The 15,323-nt window shown below is 35.2% G+C and overlaps 1 pseudogene; it reads right to left on the bottom strand.

Moving 5' to 3' along the window:
* Positions 1 to 10,631: 10,631 nt before the first annotated feature.
* LOC121250413 lies at positions 10,632 to 14,894 on the bottom strand (annotated as a pseudogene).
* Positions 14,895 to 15,323: the final 429 nt, after the last annotated feature.

Genomic DNA, 15,323 nt, shown 5'->3' with positions numbered 1-15,323 from the left:
GGGACTGAGGCCTTCATAGTGAAGAAGAAGAAATGTCACGACGTGAGGGGAATTGAGGCATTCATGGGATTTTCGTTGAAGAGGATTTCAAATTCGAGAGGGAGGCTTCAGGACAAGGGGCTGAGGTCAAAACTGGTTCGTTGTTAATAAATCCAGTATGATACGTAAGGAGTGTAACGACTGATGTGTGAACAGGGTCTGCTGTCCAGGTTTTTCCAAAACAAAGTCATCTCTCTCAAAAGTGAAATCCCTTCACCAAACCTTAAAATAATAATAATAATAATAATAAAAAAACCATTTATTATTGCTCTCTTTTAAATTTCGTGTAGAAGTCAAGTGACTTGTTTTAGGTCACATCTCGTGAGCTGTATCCTTTACCATCACTGCAATATTCTGTCCCTCTTTCTCGAGACGTTTTGTCACTTTCTCTTTTTGTTCTTTTCAATTTTTCCTTCCATCCTACAGGTGGGCTTTTAATTCAAGTGTACCTCTACGGGAATTGAAGGGTGCATGGATAATGTGTGCTTGTTATTTATTTTTTTATTTTTAATATTTAAAAAAACACACACAAAATGCATAGTAGTGCACATTATCTGTGGACCCTTTGGATGCACTTGGCATTTCCCTTGATACAAAATGGATCCTTAAATGTCCTTGCATAGTTTATATCCAACACGACCCAACTAAAAAAATAACTCTCATGATTGATGCAAGAAATATTTATAGTGGATGCAATTATAGAAAAATTCTCAAAATAAATCACATATACATTTAAATGATTTTCCAAAAAACTACGGGATGCAATTGCACTCACTCACATACATGTGGGCTCGGCCACTTCACGTATTAATGATTATATTCAATAAAGATTCAAGTAACATGTTTAGTATTAGGATATGATTCATACTCTCTCTTAAAATGTGTAGAATATTCTCTTTCTAAATGTAGAATAATACTATAATAAATGGTAAGAAAGATTCTACAAATCGCACTCTCATTTCATTTGCATCTCATTTTCATCCCATTGTGATAAGGTGACACTGCCCATCAATCTTTGAATTTTTTCTTTAAAAAAATAAAAGGATCATTCAAAAGTAGTAAAAGTGCCACATTTTACCTGTGAGATAAAAGTGAGATAAGTATTTATAGCATTTCTCAAATAATAAATATGAATTTAATTTGGTTTAGACGAGTTTATAAGAGTCTAGTAGAGTTTATGCAAATTGTATCATTTAATAATCAATCATAATTTTAGGTACTATTAGCTCGTTAAATTAACGAGTCGAGTGAAACTCAAATTTGATTGAGTCTATCAAGATTATTTGATGAAATGTGAAAGGGGTATCTAGTTGGATACCAAGATACAACTGTTAATAATGGAATTGGGAAGCTTGACAGCTCTAACCTGGGAGAGATTTAAGCAGAACTTAGAAAATAGGTTTTTTCTCGAATTGGTTATGTAGCAACCCTACCGCAATATTCGTAGAGTCAAAATATGGATAATTTTATTATGCCTAAATTATGTTTAATGGGCTATTTTGGATAGAGTCGTGCTAGTCTACCACCCAGTTTTGACCGTTTGGCGTGCTGTGTTGCCTAGCACAAATTTGCCATTTTCTTTTTTTCTTTTTTTTTTCTTTTCATATTTTTTTTAACATATTGAAATATTTTAAAAAATACATCAATACACTAAAAGTTACTTCCTTAATCATTATATAAAAAAATAAAAATAAAATACATAATCTGTCAAAATGAGGGAGTAAACTCAAACGGTATACTAGCATTTTCATTTTGGATAAGCTTATGAGAAATAGTTTATTGAGTTTGGCTATGATTTTTTAATTAGGCCTTAGACTCAAAAGTTTATTTTTAAGGCCCATTGAGGTTTAGACAAGGATTTTGGATGGAATTAATGGGCAGTATTTTTTGGAAAATTCAATTAATATTTTTTAGAGAATTTTAAATAAGCTACAAACTCAACATTTATATAATAGATTAATGATTTTTATTGAGCAAATGGACTCATATTTAATTGATATTAGGCCCAATGAATTATTTTAAAAGATCAAAAATATTTATTGGACGAATTGGTTCATTTTGAAATTTAATTTCAGTACATTGGACTTGTTAAGTGACTTGGCCCATAAAATTATAGACAACCCTCGTAATATTGTAACGACAGTGAGAAAACAAAAACAAAATTGGGTAATAGTGACAAAAAATTTGAAAAAACTTTTAAAGGCTTTAAGAAATCAAATTAGACAAAAAGAAAAGTGAATGAGATTTAATTAGAATATCTAGAATTTAATAAAAACAATAATTGTAATAATAATAATAATGAGTTAACAAAACTTAAAAAAATTATAAAGGCACCAAACATTAAAAAATTAATGATTTAAACAAAATAATTTTTATTGAGCACATGGGTCCATATTTAATTGATATTAGGCCTGATGAATTATTTTAAAAATTTAAAAATATTTATCAGACAAGTTCGACTCATTTTGAAATTTAAAATCAGCCTATTAGACTTGTTAAGTGACTTGGCCCACGAAATTATAGGCAAGACTCATATTATTCTGACGGCCAAGAGAAAACGGAAACAAAATGGAATAAGCCTATTTCAAATCATAATTAAAACTTTTAAAGGCTTTAAGAAATCAAATTAGACAAAAAGAAAAGTGAATGAATTTAATTAGAATATCTAGAATTTAATAATAATAATATGTTGTAAATACATAAATGTAGTAAAATATATTCCATATATTAGATAGATGACCATTAGAATTCTTATACATCCATGTATTCTTATTTCTCATGTTCATATATCACTTTGATTCATTTATTTTCATTGTCTAAGTTCATATATTTATTTAATATCATGTATCATCTCATGCCTATAAAAGGGAGTATTGATCAGCATTTGTTGTAAACACACAACAAGGAAGTTGAGAAAACAACAATATTGAGTTCCTGAAAAACTAGTTTCATATATTGTAATCTTTAAATTCTCTTATTACTTCTCTTTAGCTTTACAATATGTTTTCAATATGAGACTCTAGCCAATTGTAGTGTTCTTTGATCTTTGATATTGAAAGCTATATGTTAGATTTTCTCTGACCAATGTGGGATACTTGAGAAATGAGATGAGATGAGAATTTTGAGAATAATGGTAAGATGGTTTGTGAATAGTAGTGAAATAGTTTGAGTTAAGTATTTATTAGGTTTTGGAAAAATGAGAGAGAAAAAGTTGAATAAAAAATATTATAAAGTTAAAATATTATTAGAATATACTTTTTAATATTATTTTTATTTTGAAATTTGAAAATATTGAAATATTTTTTTATTTTTTATTCGAAAGTTTAAGAAATAATGATTAGTTTGAAAGTATTTGTATTTAAATGATGTTTAGAAATGAAATAAAATAGGATGAGATGTGATAAGATAAGATACGATGAGATGGAAATATTTTACAAACATCCCCTAAGTCTCTCTACAATTTTATAATGTCCCGTTCTAGTCATTATGTCAGCATCATGTGTTTATAAATATTGACATCTATTGTGAATTATGTTATAACGTTTGTTCTATGCTCTTTGAAGCAAAATATTATAGAATTCAAATGACTTCATAGAGTTTATGAGTTTTGTAAATTATTTTCTTAATTTCATAATATCTATTTATTTTATTTTTAATATATTTGTTATAGATAATGTCAAATCTTACAAAATTAGAATTTGTTGCTCTTGATGTTTCTAGCAACAATTACTTATCTTAGATCTTGGATGATGAGATCTATCTTGATGCAATGAATCTTAAAAATGCTATCCAATAAGAGAATGAAACGTTCCTGTAAAATCGCACCAAAGTAATGATTTTTCTCCATCATCATTTATATGAAAAATTGAAAACTGAGTAGCTCAATATAAAAAAATCCCTTGATTCTATGGAATAGTCTGTGAGAGAGATATGAGCACCATAAGACCGTAATCTTGCCAAAAGCTCACTATAATCGGATGCACTTGAGGTTGCAAGATTTTAAAACAAAGAAATAAGCTCACAGTTTGTGGCGCCCCCATTCTCCCTTATAAAAAAAACACGGGGATCGAGATGCCGGGATGATGACAACACGATCACGCATCCCAACGAAGTGCCAAGTGTTTGTACATGCAATAGTGTACAATAAAAACGCAGCGGATAATTAAGTCTACTAAGTACCAGAATTTAAAATACAATCTAAATATCAGAAGAGGTTTAAAAGCATTTATACAGTCATCCCAAAATAAAGTTTAACACATGTCCCAAATACAAATGAGTAAAATAAAATAACAAAGCCAGTGATCCCATATCACTCCTCGGGCGGAGCCGTCTCCTCAGGCTCGCCCTCCTCCTCCTCATCTGCATCAAAATCTGCGTTACCACATAATGGTACTGCAGGTAAGTATAACCCAAATAATCCTCAGGAAATAAAATGCATTTAATGCAACCAACATGCATGCATATGATGAAATATACATTTTCCTCAAAACATCATTTTCCCCGAAAATGATAATTTCTCCAACACACGCCAAAATCCCATTTGGCCCAAAAATAATCCGTAAAACATTTTCCCAGAAAATGATTTACACAAAATCCAACACACACTATTTTCCCAGAAAATAGCCAATTAATCCGTTATTACCCTATGCACCATGGCCTCCCCTATGGACCATCCGCACGTCCTAGCTTCGTAGCGGTGCTCAGTTCCACGTCCGGCGTGTACATGGCCAAGCACCCACACTACGCAACGAGCGATGCCCAGTTCCGCGCCCAGCGCGTACGTAGCCAGACATCCTCTAGTCCCCGCTAGCAGAAGGACCACGGAGTCGGCACGAATCTCTCGTCCGATCCCATTGTCGCCCGGCGACAATCCAGGGGACGTTACTCAGTATATTCCGCTCCCGAGTAACCAGAGGAGCTCCACCGAGATAATGCCACATCTCGGCTTGGGGTCGTGATACGCACGCACTCAAATTCCATACTCACATGAAAACCCAATTTTCATAAACACATGAACATGAATGCAATACACGAAAACCCAGTTTTCCTTTACAAACATGATCATGCGTGCCAAATGCAATGTACATGAACCAACACAATATCCAAACCAACAATTACCAATCCAATCAAATCCAACTAAACAACTCCAATCACCAATCCATCCGACCCCCGTACTCATCGGACTCAGTCCGGCAAAACCAATCAACAGTTCAAATACAGTGAAATGTGTTAGTGCAAAAAATACATTAAATTCACAAGAATTCTTTGAAGAAATACTTACAGCACTATAAAACAATTTCCGAAGGATCACGAAGCTGCAAGAAGTGGAAAAAACAGCTACAGAACAGTGTAAAATACACTGTGGCCGTGGGTCACAGATACCCACTTTTCAACGGAGACAAACGAAGACCCAAAAATGATAGGGTAGGGCCTAGGGAGGTCAGTGAAGCTAGTGGTGGTGAAGGTTGGCCGTGGGTGGCGGCGCAATGGGCGGTAGAAGACCAAAATACCCAAATCGGAAAAGTGGATGGTGGAGCTTCACCGATGACGGATCATAGGTAGGGTTGGGTTCAATGGGTTGCCAAGAGGTCGAGGATGAAGCGGTGTGAAGATGGTGGCCAATGGTGGTGCGACGGCGGTGCAGCGGAGGAAAGAATGCCGCGGCTTCAGTGGGCTCATGGTGGCTAACAGCAGCGCGAATAGAGTTGAGATCGGAGGGGTAGCGTCGCCGGTGGTTGGGGAAGCTAGGGAGCCGGGCGGTGTCGACCACTGCCGGCGCACGGCGGCGGGCTGGGGAGGAGAAGAACGGACGGAGAGAGAGGGAGGGAGCTGGATGCGCGCGGGAAGGGAAGAACCAGGAAAAGAAAAAGAAAAGAGAGAAGAAAAAGAAAAAGGAAGAAAAAGAAAAGAGGTAAGAGAAAATGCAGAGAAAGAAATGAGGTCTAATCCTCACATCTTGAGTTACAAAAATGATTCAACGGAAAAGATTTTAAAACAGCAAGTTAAATAAAATAATTTAAACGTAATGGTAAAGTCAAATTGAAATAATTAAATCCCACAGTAATTAATTAAATATGAAAAACAATTTAAATGCACAACAATAAATATTAAGAAAGCACATAAAAATTAATTTTCACCAATTAAAATCATAAAAATAAACTCACTAAAAATCCAACCGATTTTAAAATACGAGAATAAATTTTTAAATAAACAAAAATAATCCTTTAGTAAAAATACACTAAAATGCGGGGTATTACACAGTTGAAATTATGTAAAGAGCAAATTACTTATGAGAATACGTTAGAAAATACATATACCACATTTCATGCCTCAAATGTACTCCTGCAGCAGCAATATCGAGAGTGCAAATTCATAAAATATTATGAACTAATATCCTGTTTGTTAGTTGCTGAATTGAATAATGAGCTTTTAATGAAAATTCATCAGTCTCATCTAACCAGTTCTACTTCATTCCTTGAAGTGAATGAAACCTCATTTTATAATCATAAAGGAAATCATGGACGTGGACATGGTAAGAAAAACTATAAAAATTAAGGATATCGTACTAAACATTATTCAAAGAGGAACTTAGTATACCATCGGAAGAGGAACCCACAGAGACAAAAAATTATGAAAATAAAAGCTTATAGAATAAGCCTGCTAAAAACTATGAGGATAAATGTTATAGATATGGTATGAACGTACATTGGTCATGTATCTACTGTACATCAAAATATTTGGTAGACCTATATCAGGCTTATGTCAAAGAAAAGGAAAAAGGGAGTCGAAATGAATTTTGCTGATCACAAAAATCCAATAGATCCCACTTATGCCCCAAATGGAATGGATCTCACCCACCTGGATGTTTCTTATTTCTTTGTGAACCCCAACAAAAATATTTTTTTTTTTATTGGTGATGATTATGGTTATAACAAATAATTTTCCTTCTTTTTGTTGTAATCACATTATATTTCAGTTATTATCTTTAAATATATTTTGTAATTTTCCTTTAAATTAATGAAGTTTTATATATGTTTTTCTTCTACAAGGAAGCATGAATTTTATTGATGAATTAATCAATTTGAAGAAAATTGGTGGAAACGTATATCTCGCAGACAATTGTACCACACATATAATTCTTAAAGATAAAAAATATTTTCAATGTTTAAGATTGAATAAAACTAATGTCAATACTATATCTAGTTCTTCGAACCTAATTAAAGGCTCTAGAAGAGCAAATATAGTGTTACCAAATTGAACAAAATTTTGTATTGACGATACTTTGTATTCTTCAAAATCTAGAAGAAATTTACTTAGTTTTAAATATATACATCGTAATGGTTATCATGTTGAAACAGCAATGAAGGCAATAATGAACATCTTTATATTATTTCTATGATTTTGGGTTAGAAACTCATGTTAGAAAAATTGTCAGCTTTCTTTTCGGTGTTATATTAAACAATTTTGAATACAGTTGAATCAAATATTGTAATGCATCGGAAGTGCTCTGATCCAAAGATCTTTATGCTTTGGCATGATTGCCTTAGACAATCGAGATCAATTATGATGCATCGAATAATTAAGAATTCACATGGATATCAAAAAAGGGGAAAGTTCTTTTACCATGTGATTATTCATGTGCATCATGTTATCAAGGTAAACTAATTATCAGACCAACCCCTTCTAAGATAGTAATTGAATCCCTGTTATTTCTAAAAGGAATTCATTAGGACATATGTTGGCCAATACATCTACCATGTGAACCATTTACCATTTAGATATTTTACGATCTTAATAGATGCATCAACTAGGTGGTCACATATTTGTCTATCTTTATTTGTAATGTTGCATTTGCTAGACTTCTTGCACAAATAATTAGATTATGAGCACAATTTATTGATTATTCAATCAAGTCTATCAGATTAAATAATGCAGAAGAATTTACATCCTAAGTCTTTGATGATTATTGCATGTTAATAGGAATTCATGTTGAACATTTAGTTGTCCATGTACATACTCAGAATGGTTTGACGGAATCGTATATTAAATGACTACAATTAATTGCTAGACCTTTACTTATGAGAACAAAACTACCCATTTTTGCTTGGGGACATGCAATTCTATATGCTATATCATTAGTTCGGATTAGACCAACTTTCCATATAAAATACTCCTTGTTATAACTTGCTTTTGGTCAATTATCACATATTTCATCTTCGTATTTTTTGTTGTGCTTTCTATTTTCTGATTGCAGCTCCCAAACGTACTAAGATGGGCCCTCAATGAAGACTTGAAATTTATATTGGTTTTGATTCTCCTTCTATTGTTATATACCTTGAACGCTTAACTAATGATATTTTTAAAGTACGTTTCAAAGATTTTCATTTTATTGAAATAATTTTCCCACCATTACGAAAAGAAAATGTGCCTGAAGCGCAAAGAGAAATAACATGGAATGATTCGATATTATCTCATCTTGATCCTCATACAAATTAATGTGATTTGGAAGTTCAGATGATTATTCAATTGCAAGGTATTATGAATCATTTACCAAATGCATTTACTGATAGTAAGAAAATAATAAAATTTTATATTTCAGCTATTAATATCTCTGCGATGATTGAAGTCCCTATATGACAATTAAGAAATCTAGCAGCAAACGAATCAAAGATATGCCAAAAGAAAAAGAAATTGGTGTTCATGAAGAAGCCATACCCACAAAACATGCAATAAAATCAATTGATCCATCCAAACTTTCAATACCAAATTTTTCTAAAAAAGAATCCCCTAAAGAGGAATAAGAGGAACAACTACTTGAAAATAATGAGATCTAGATATATTATGCAAGTACAGGAAAATTATGGGATAGAAATAAAATTGATGTCGACAACCTATTTTCCTTTAAAGTTTCCCTAGACATTACAAGAAGCAACGATGAAATTGAACTACAAATAGCCACAAAATGCAGACATAGAAATGATTGGTCAAAATGAAAAAATATAATTCATGCAAAATTGAATTCACTTGCAAAACGTGAAGTATTTGTACCTGCGAAACACCTAAAGGTGTAACGCATATTGAATATAAGTGAGCATTTGTACCTAAATATAATGAGAAAAATGAAGTCGTGAGATATAAAGCATGACTTGTTGCTCAAGGTTTCTCGCATAAACCTGATATTGATTATCAAGAAACATATTCTCCATTTATATTCATATTTTTTACTAATTTGGTAGTCATAGAAAGTTTAGATATGCATTAATGGATATGGTTACTGCATATTCATATGGATCACTAGATAATAATATATACATGAAAATCTTTGAATGATATAAATGCTCGAAGCAGATAATTTATAAGTTAAAATCCGATAATATTTATTCTATCAAGTTACAAAAATCATTATATGGTCTAAAGCAATTCGGATGCATGCGATACAATCGTCTTAGTCAATATCTATAAAAAAATGATTTGAGAATAATCCAATTTTATATGTGTTTTCATTAAGAAGTCAGAATCTAGATTCGCAATTATTGCAGTATATTTAGTATCTACTATTATCCAAACAACATGTGGTACAATCCGATAGAATTGGTGGGATGCCTATGATGAGCAAACTTCAGGCCAAGGACTTACCCTTTTGGCCGGGGAAGGGCCATGGTTTGTTCTCAAATAGGGAGAGAGTACCATGATCGAGAATCAGGTTAAATAATGAGTTATCGTCCTTGGATGATAGAGACTCTAGAATACTAGGGCAATATGTGTGGTCATGGCTTGTATAAAGTAAAGTATAAAAGAAAAAGAAAATGAATGAAAGTATTTATTGTTTATGAAATGAATGTTTATTGATAAAGTTATGATGAGCAATCAATAGAATTGAGTGTGATGAGCGAACCACGGGCCAAGGACTTAGCCTTTTGAATGGGGAAGGGCTTCTTAAACGGGGAGAGTACCCACGATCGAGAACCAGGTTAAATAATGAGTTATCGTCCTTAGATGGTAGAGATGCCAGAACACTGGGACAGTATAAGGGATCATGGCTTTTGTATGAAGTAAAGTATAAAAGAACAAAAAATTGAATGAAAGTATTTATTGTTTACAAAATGAATGTCTATTGTTAAGGCTTATGGAATTAATGTTTTATTGACAAGTTATATAATAAAGTAAAGAGTTGGAATTAATTCCGAATTAAAGATTGGTTATGTTTATTGCTTTTATGATTAATTATGTAATGAATCGTGCTTCTTAATATAATGTTTATTCATTCTTTATATATATATATATATACACATATATATATGCATTAAAATCAATTGGAAATTAATACAAAAAATCCATAGCAATCACAAGTCTAATTTATAGTCTAATCCATAGCAAAAACTTTTGGGAGCAAGTGCGAATTTTAACAAGGTACTGGGGAGGGGTCAAGGTCGGTAATATACTCAAAAAAAAAAAAAACTGATTCTAAATGGATTCAAAATGTACTCATCAGGTCAACGCCACATGCAAACATACAGCTGCTGCATGCCATCCCATTGACGCTATAAAAACACATATATGTATAGCAATTTGGTGCAGGAAGAATAGCAATAGATCATATGCGAGTTTCAAGCACCATCCAAGGGAAGTGTAGTTTGTATGTTAGAAGGCATCAGGATGTTAAAACCATCTGCTGCGGTAGATACGACCATTCCTGGAATCTGAGAATGCCAATGTATTTCTTTCAAGTCTTTCTGACCCTGTTTAAAGTCAAAGCATTGCTGAGTTAACACATTGAATCAATAGAGAAATTTCTAAATCCATCATTTCACTAAGAGGCAAGTTCGGATAAAAGAGGAGGGGAGTGGGTTACCTGATGAACAAACAGAAGTTGAGGAGGTAGATCTTCAGGGGCATTTACTTGCTCTTTTGTTTTAGCTCTAAACTCTGCCTCCTCTTCGTCATCCTTTTCTAAGGAAAGGTCCCATATTCTACGCAATGAAGCCAAGCGATCAAAAAAAAAAAAAAAACAAAACTCAGAAAATTTAACATAAGAACTTCTATCCAAAGAAGAATAATAAAACTACAAACATATATCGTGCGTATTACTTACGTTAGCTGATTGTCTGATGATGAAACAGCCAATGTAGAGGCTTCATGTGGACTCCACTCAATGGACGTGATAGGGTGTTTATGGTATTCAAAATGTGCCACTACAGAATCTCCTTCCTGCCCACAGAAAAGTCGCATTTAACATCAACATTATCAACATCAAGAAACCAATTTCATAACCTACAATCCTTCTTTGCTAGCATAAGAAAAAGAAAGAGAGGGAGAGAGAGAGGGAGATCAACCATTTCTCTAACTCCAAAAAATATATACCAGTATTTGTAGGAACATAATGCACATACATACATGCACATATAAAACAAGGCCTTCACCCCTCCTAAAAGAAATGGGGGAAAAACACAGAGTGCCTTATCCCCCATTTTTAGCAGTCTCAAGTATCATACAGCATACTAAAGAGGCAAAGCACTTTCTTTTTTCTTTTTTGGATGTTGGGGAACCTCTCCAAGGCAGGGCCCTTTGTACTCACCCCTGCAAAATAAACCTCAGTCCCGTGCACAGCACCCTAAAAAGTTTCTCTACACGAAATTGGTTAAATTGCTAACTTTGCACCTGGGGGTGTGCTTCCAAAGGATTGTTTGTACCCATGAGATATTGAACCTTGGACCTTGAAGAGAGTGATACCCCAAGACCAAGGCCTTCACACTTGGGGCAACCCCTTGGGGTTAAAGAGGCAAAGCACTTTCTTTAAAGAATGCAGCTGGTTCCACCTTTCTTTTGTTAGTTAACCAACTTTTTTTAAACAGGGATTGTAGTAATTGTGTGACCAATCTGAATACATGCAAGTCACAATATAAGTTATACAATCAATGCAGAAGAATGAAAGCAATAAGATTGAAGACATACTATTACAACAATGGCCCTTAACCTGATAATTTATTATAGATCATATATTTTTTTAGAAAATATGTTGGAATATCCATACTGGACCATACCTTAAGCAATCTGAGGTCACGAATAGAAAATGTCCCGTCATCACTGCCAGATGCCAACATACAGCTAGCCAGCCTAATCAGAATCAAGGAAGTGCCAAGAGTGATCACCACATAAATATGTATATGGACCTAAGGATTTTCTAACAGAGCAACAACCAGAACTATTAGCAACCTGTTCCACGATATGACATTCACATCTGCATTATGAGCCTTGAAAGATGCTGCTGCTGACTTCCCTAAACGGGCATCCCATATTGCAATAGTCCCATCCACAGAACAAGAGGCAAACACATGAGGTTCTGTAGGGCTCCACTACAGGAGAAGAGATGGAACAAGAATGGTTACAAGTTTGGAAAAATAAAGGAAAACAGTTCTGCTCAAAGAATAAGATTCAACTGCATATAGGGAAAATCCAAACAACTATAGATTCATGGGTTAACTATATACTTGTAGATCCTCGACACTCGCAGCATGACCAATAAATGGTTGGGTATCCACATTCCATGTCGCATCAGGTGTAGGCTCCCACAGATAAATACAATTGTTGCAGTCCCCTTCACGCATGAAGAACATTATCAAAGCGTTAGACCATGTTAAATGCGTTAAACAACTAGTAATTAAGGTTCCAGTCTAACAGTACCAGATACAAGCCTTCCCGGAACAATCGGATTCCAGTCTATAGCATAGCCTTCATCTTTGTGTTTAAACTTAACTAATGGGGCCTGATTGAAATCTGACGAAGCCCCCTGGGCACCTTGTGTTTCTGATTCTGCTAAAGCATTCAGATGAGAGCTGAAGTCCCATACCTACAGAGCATTATCATTTTTATTGTAATCGTGCCATAATTGTTTTTGATAAGTAAAATGCCATAATAATTTCTAAGACAAGTGTTAAATCTCAATTATCTATTTTACCTTATCCTAAATACTCTGTCGTAAAATGGATGTTTTGGTTTGAAATGGAACAATTATTGAAGAAATGTAAAAATAGGAAAGTAATCTTCATAAAATGTTCTTCATTTTATGTTACAAATGGCAAGATTTGTAATGAGAACCTTTAGTTTATTAGAAAACTGTGAGGACAATACAGTAAGTGAAGCAAAAATTTCGAGTACTAGATAGAAGATCTTTTCCGGTTTCTGCCACCGAAAAACTACCCCCAAAACCACCGAAAAATTCCTGAAACTGAAGACATATTATCACATTCCATAACGTCATATGCTTACATGAAAATCATGAAAAACCACCCCACAATATAACGACATGAATTCTAACCTGCACATGACCATTATCTGCCCAAGATGCGCATATATGGGGATTTTGTGCCATGGCACGTATACGGTTTATACATCCTTCATGAGCTACCTTGCGCAACTGGAAAAGCAAACAAGATAAATGAAAAGTTTAAATAGATAATGGGAGGAACAAGCAATGTGGATCTCTGTTTTTGTGAAATTAGCAAAATGTGAAAAGAAACAAGATGTTGCCTGCAAATTCGGACTCCCAGAACCACCAAGCTCCATATCCTCATCATCCTTGTCACTATCACTACTGTCACTCTCCATATGAGAGTTTCCAGCTGCAGGTTTGGAAGGCACTAGCTCACGTCTTTTCCCTGTGATGTTGGATATTTTAAATATTCCAATAGAGTTCGAAGAAGCTTTCTTTTCTTCACAAGTAGAGTTCCAAGAAGCTTTCTCTGCCTGCAGAAGAACCATGATGTAGAGATACAATGTACAAAATGTGATGAGAAAAGGACAAAGGACTATAAAAAAAGAGGAAAAAAAAACCTAAGCATTCCTCTTCCTAATATTCAGATAGATCTGTATTATAATTTTTCTTTCTCTGTAAACAAAAGGTTGTGCCTAAGTTGATACTATGGTAATCCTTGGGAAATCTGTATTGCACACTGGAGTAACATAATCCTTACGTCTATTAGGGAAACTTATTTGAATCCTGATCCCGATGCAACTGCACTTTGTAGAGATCAATAACGACTTTACACATTAAGAAGGTTATACTGAATATATGGTTCCATAGCCATACATAAAAAGCAATATGAAACAAACCTCACCTGTGTACCGGCGACGAAATACATAGTTTGTGGGAACTCCGTCCGGACCAACCCCAGTGTATCGCATACAATATCGAAGCTGTAAAAGTGAACCACCTAGTTACAAATTAGGAACTAAAAAGGCATACAAGGAAATCATGGCATATGGCTAATACGAATTAGTTCACCAATGAATTGAAGAAAAAGCATACAGAATTAGCGGTACCTAAGACAGGGCCAGCCAATATGGAAGGCGTGAAGGGAATTATAGGCCGAGGGGTCACACTGAAAATCCTCGCCTTCCTCCAATTTGTCCACACCTGGTTGCCACACCTTTGCCGGCATCGAGGGTATCGAAGATGACGAAGACGAAGACCCATCTCCTTTGTCCGAGCCCTGCACGAGATAGAATGGTTGTGTGAAAAGGTCGCCCAAAAGGCAATTAAAACTAAACGATTGATTTAAGGCATCGAGAAAGAAAGATAGTTGAACCTTGCTCTTTCTCTTGATTTTCTTCGCGCTTTTGATGCCGCGAACCATTTTTGTACAGGTTGATGCAAAGCGGCACAATGGGAAGAGGCTTTCTGTTGAGTCGAGTCGAGTTTAGCTAGGATTTTACTCCCTTTTCCGACACGGTTCTTTGCGCCAGTTTAGCAAACGGAACGAGAAGGTCCGGCATACAGCACCTTCTGGGACTAACCGAGAGAGAGTGAGAGCTATGCAGGGAGAGAATTACCTAGAGAGAGCGACTAACCGAGAGAGAACTAGCGGCGGCGGCGCCGGGGGGGGGGGGCAGAGCCAGGCAGTGTGCAATTGGTTGGTGGTCAGTGGAGGGAAACGGTGCAAGGTGGCTGGGCAAGTTGGGGCACGGCGGTGAGCGCAATAAAACCGACGGTATGGCTTGGTGATAGGCAGCGTTCAGTTGCTGGATCCTTCTTGGTTTCGGGTGTGGTTTCAGGCCCCTCCTTGCGGTGTAAGAGAGGCTCACAGTTGCGGTGGAGGAACCCAGTGGCGGGACAACCGTGCGGTGCAGTGTGGGAGGATCACGGTGGCAGTGGACACCTATTGACTGCACTGGTTTCAACGTTGCAAAACAGGGGCTGTTGGGTTCACAGCTTCGTGGCTTACAATGGAGGTCACGGGGAGGCGTTGGGCGGTGGTAGGGCAGTTTCCAATCGGTGGAGGATGACC

The sequence above is a fragment of the Juglans microcarpa x Juglans regia genome, chromosome 1D (genome assembly GCF_004785595.1).
Source record: "Juglans microcarpa x Juglans regia isolate MS1-56 chromosome 1D, Jm3101_v1.0, whole genome shotgun sequence".
Classification (NCBI taxonomy): Eukaryota; Viridiplantae; Streptophyta; class Magnoliopsida; order Fagales; family Juglandaceae; genus Juglans; species Juglans microcarpa x Juglans regia.
This window is presented reverse-complemented; position numbering and strand designations above follow the sequence as displayed.